A 5,424-nucleotide genomic window follows, 5' to 3' on the forward strand; every position below is an offset into this window, starting at 1 on the left:
CTCCCTACTGATTCTTCAACATCTATTGTGCTGCCATTATAAAGATGTTTTTCTCATATAAACAAAGTAATAAAATTATTTAACCTTTACAAAAAGAGGGAAATGGCAGAAAACAGAACAAAACAAAACAATGCTGTTCTGAAAAAACAATTTCACTGAGAAAACAATTTCAGTCTTTACCAGTAGACTGTGGAGACCTCCTGGATGTTGACACCTGGGTCACTTAAGACCCCAGATTAATCACCTATACTTTGCTTTATTTTAATATTTTCATTATATATATTATATATATATTTCATTATATATTTTGAACAAATTAAATAGGATAAGTAAAGTTTCCCACATACTTTTTTACTAGGGGTTAAATCCTGCATAGTTTATAGTAGCTTATAGTCCCAGTAATATCATTTTGTTTTCATAAAAACAGGATGAGTTTTTTATAAAGTTCTGGTCACATTTTATTTATTTATTCATTTATTTATTTATTCTTTTATTTAATCTTGAAGTTTCTTTTATCGATTTATTATTCATTACAATTTATTCACTTTGATTTTCATTATTTATTTATTACAATTTATTCACTTTGTATCCAGGCCATATCCTCCTCCATCTCCTCCCAGTCACACCTACCCACCCTCTCTTTTCTCCCCCTATCCTCCTTCCCTCTTCCACTGTTCCCCTTCTATCTGACACTGGCCTAACAAGTTTCATCAGGGCTGGCTGCATCATCTTCCCCTTTGACCTGGTAAGGCTTCAATCCCAAGGGAATTTGATCAAAGAGCTGGCCACTGAGTTCATGTCAGAGACAGCCCCTGTCTCTCTTGCTAGGAAACCCACTTGGAGGCTAAGCAAGGGTTCTATGTCAAAGTAATTTTAATTGAATTTCCAAGTAAGCCAATTAAAAAATGGGGTACATATGAAGTTGAGATTTTTTCTTTCAATGTCTGTAAAGAATTGTGTTGGTAATTTGATGGGAATTGCATTGAATCTGTAGATTGCTTTTGGTAAGATGGCCATTTTTACTATGTTAATCCTGTCAATCCATGGGAGATCTTTCCATCTTCTGAGATATTTTTCTGTTTCTTTCTTCAGGGACTGAAAAATCTTTTCATACAAGCCTTTGATTTGCTTGGTTAAAGTTACAGCAAGGTACTTTATGTCTTTGTGGCTATTGTGAAGTAAGTTAGAAAGTCCTGGACGGAGCAGGAGCTCCACAAGGAGAGCAATAGAACCAGAACATCTGGGCACAGGGTTATCTTCTGAGCTGATATTCCAAACAAGGATCATGCATGGAAATAACTTAGAACACTTGCACAAGAAGTAACCCATGGGGCAGCTCATGTCCAAGAGGGTTCCCCAATAATAGGAACAGGGACCTTCTCTGACATGAACAAAAAAGCCAGTCCTGATGAGACCTGATAGATAGGGTCAGATGAAAGGAGAGGAGGAACTCTCCTATCATTGGACTAGGGGAGGAGCATAGGAGAAGAAGAGTGAGGGAGGGTGGGATTTGGAGGGGATGGGGAGGGGGCTACAGCTGGGTTATAAAGTGAATAACCTATAATTAATAAAAAGAAAAGAAAAAACAGAAAAGAAAAAATGGGATACAGAGCTAAGCAGAGAATTCTCAAAAGAGGAAAATCTAATGGCAGAGAAACAATTAAAGAAATGCTATGCTCAACAGAAATTGTGGTACATTTACACAATGAAATACTACTCACCTATTAAAAACAAGGAAATCATGAAATTTGCAGGCAAATGGTAGGAACTAGAAAAGATCATCTTGAGTGAGGTAACCCAGAAGCAGAAAGACACACATGGTATATATTCACTCATAAGTGGATATCAGCCACATAGTATAGGATAAATATGCTAAAATCCATTCTCCTAAAGAAGCTAACAAGGAAGACTCTAGGGAAGATGTTCGATCCTCATTCAGAAGGACAAACGTGATAGATATCAGAAGCTGGAGAAGACAGGGAACAGTACAGCAGCCTACCACAGAGAGCCTCTGCAAGACGATTGATCGAGGTATTGAAGCAGAGGCTGAGACTCATAGCCAAATTTTGGGCAGAAAACATTAAATTTTATGAAAGAAGGGGAGAGATAGGAAGACCTGAAGGGGCCAAGAGGTCCAAAAGGAGACCAACAGAGCCATAAAAACTGAGCCCTGGGGTCCCTGAAGAGAATGACACCACAACGAAGGACAATGCATGGAGAGGGCATAAAACTCAGGTTCAGATATAGCCCATAGACTTAGTCTCCAAGTAGGTCCCTAGTAAGCAGGGACTTTCTCTGGCATGAACTCAGTGCCAGGCTCTCTGATCACCTTTCCCTGGGAGGGGGGAGTGTTGCAGCCTTGCCAGTCCACAAAGCAAGATAATGCAGCCATTCCTGATGGGACCTGATAGTCTAGGGCCAAATAGAAGGGGAGGAGGACCTCTGCTCTCAGTGGACTAGGGTAGGCGAATAGGGTAGAGGATGAAGGGAGGGTGGGATTAGGAGCAGATGAGGGAGGGGAACACAGCTGGGATACAAATTGAATAAATTATAATAAATGATAATAAATATATTTTTTTATAAAAGGAAATGCTCAACGTCCTTAGTTATCGGAGAAATGCAAATCAAAACTACCCTGAGATTCCAATTTGCAGCCATCAGAATGGCTAAGATCAAAAATTCAAGAGATGACTCATGCTGGAGAGGATGTGGAGGAAGGAGAACTCTCCTCTATTGCTGGTGGGAATGTAACCTTTTTTACAACTGCTTTGGAAATCAATCTTGTGCTTTCTCAGAAAATTAGGAATAGTACTACCTCAAGATCCAGCTATACCACTCCTGGGCATATATCTGAAAGATGCTAAACCATACAAGATCATTTGCTCAACTATGTTCATAGCAGTATTATTCATAATAGCCAGAACTGGAAACAACCTAGATGTCCCTCAACTAATGAATGGATGCAGGAATTCTGGTACACTTACACAATGGAATACTACTCAGGTATTAAAAACAAGGAAATCATTTTGTTTTTTAAATATTTCTTAGACATTTTTATTTCAGCTTTCAAAAACTATTTAGTTTCATGTCCTTTTTAAATTTTTTTCTTTATTATTATTATTTATTACAATTTATTCACTTTGTGTTCTGGCTGTAACCTCCACCCTCATCTCCTCCCATTCTCATCCTTCCTCCTTCTTATCCTCCTACACCTCTCCCCTAGTCTACTGATAGGGGAGGTCCTCATCCTCTACTATCTGACCCTAGCCTATCAGGTCTCCTCAGGACTGGCTGGTTGTATCCTCTTCCTCTCTGGCCTGGCAAGACTGTCCCCCCCCAAGCCCCAGTGAAAGGTAACCAAAGAGCTGGCCACTGAGTCCTTGTAGAGACACCCCTGCTCCCCTTACTAGACAACTCAACATAGAAACTGAGCTGCTTATGGTCTACATCTCCATGCATGGTCCTTGGTTGGTGATTGGTCTCTGCAGGGCCCCCTGGGCCCAGATGTTTTGGCTCTGTTGGTCTCCTTGTGGAACTTATGTTCCCTCCTGGTCACATTTTAAGATATTAAGAGTCTCATGCTCTACGGACTGAGCTAGCCGGGCTGTGGTCACATTTTAAAATGATGAAGTAAAAGTGAAATTTCAATATTTGGCTCACAGACAACAGACAGAATTTTCTTTAGTAAAATGAAGATTGATTCATTTGATGTTTCAACACACCTCACTGTTCTAAACAAATTCACAGCGCAGCCAGTTTTTCAAGTGAATGATTTACAGCTTCTCTTATTGCTAGATAAGGCAGTGTTCTGACTAGTCACTGAGGATAATTCCATCTGCCCTAATGTGTGCAATACCAGATAAGATGGCTAAATTGTGATCTTTTGTACATATCTAGAATATAGTTTCTAAATGTTTTTATTATTTAATTTAAAAATACAAAGATAATGATAAAAGATAACAGTTCAAAGATATATTATTTTTCTTCCCTACCAGAGAGTAGATGCTTTCATCCCCAATATTTAAAATGTGGCTATTTCATGGTGTTCAAGTTCATTCTCACCTCAGTTCTACATGATATATACCTATATACTTTACAAACATTTTAATATTTTGCTTCTAATAGTGATAAAATAAATCAAGATAATTTTGATAAAGGACATAAAAACTTGTTCATAGTAATTCTATAAATTATATTTAGTGGTTTTTTTTTTCCTAATTGTAGGTTTAGTTGAACATATTTTACATTTACCATCTCCTTGAGAATCATGAAAAACCAGAGCTGTGTCACTGAGTTCATATTCCTGGGGCTTTCACGGAACTCAAATGTTGAGAAAGTACTATTTGTTGTATTTTTGATGATCTACCTTGCAACTATTGGAGGCAACATGATAATTGTGGTGACCATCATCTACATCCCTGCACTACTTGGTTCCCCCATGTACTTCTTTTTGGCATTTCTGTCCTTCCTGGATGTGTGTACTTCTTCTACTATCACACCCAAGATGATTGTAGACTTCTTCTATGAAAGGAAGACCATTTCCTTTGAATGTTGTATGACACAGTTGTTTACTAGGCACTTCTTTGCAGGAGTTGAGGTGATTGTCCTGACAGCCATGGCCTATGACCGCTATGTGGCCATTTGCAACCCTTTCACTACTCTTCCATCATGAACTGGAAGCTCTGTGGCAATCTTGTGATGGTGGCCTGGACAGGAGGTTTCTTGCATTCTGTCATACAAATTATCTTCACTTTGCAGCTGCCCTTCTGTGGTCCCAATATTATTGATCACTACATGTGTGACTTGTTCCCATTGCTGAAGCTTGCCTGCACTGACACATACATATTTGTCATTTTGGTGTTTGCCAACAGTGGGTCTATATGCATCATAATCTTCTCTATTTTGCTTGTCTCGTATGGTGTCATCTTGTACTCTTTGAGAGCTCACAGCTCTGAAGTGAAATTTAAAGCTCTCTCTACCTGTGGATCCCACATTATTGTTGTGGTTTTTTTCTTTGTTCCATGCATATTAACATATGCAAGGCCTACATGAATGCAGATTCTCCTTTGAGAAAAATGCTGTTGTGTTTACCACAGTCTTGACACCATTGCTCAATCCTATAGTTTACACTTTCAGGAATAACAAAATGAAGAATTCAATCACAAAATTGTGGAATAAACTGATAGTTGTAAACAAATATTAAAAATTACCATTACTATGTTCTGGAAATGGATTTGTGAGTAAGATAACTTTATGCTGTGCAAAGAGAAACACATAAGTTTTAAGTTTTTAAATACATAAGTTTTAAGTTTTAAGTTTCGAGCACCCATATCATAATCCAGGCATAACAGAGTCCTTTAACCCAGTAGTGGTTCAGTGGGTCAGATAAACTAATCCCAGATGCTTAAAAGACTGTTAATCTAT

At 38.3% G+C, this 5,424-nt stretch overlaps 1 pseudogene; it reads left to right on the top strand.

The window, feature by feature from the left end:
- The first annotated feature begins 4,267 nt into the window (after window positions 1–4,267).
- LOC110544973 (olfactory receptor 4C15-like) lies at window positions 4,268–5,203 on the top strand (annotated as a pseudogene).
- The last annotated feature ends 221 nt before the right edge of the window (window positions 5,204–5,424 follow it).

Source organism: Meriones unguiculatus, chromosome 21 (assembly GCF_030254825.1).
Source record: "Meriones unguiculatus strain TT.TT164.6M chromosome 21, Bangor_MerUng_6.1, whole genome shotgun sequence".
Lineage (NCBI taxonomy): Eukaryota > Metazoa > Chordata > Mammalia > Rodentia > Muridae > Meriones > Meriones unguiculatus.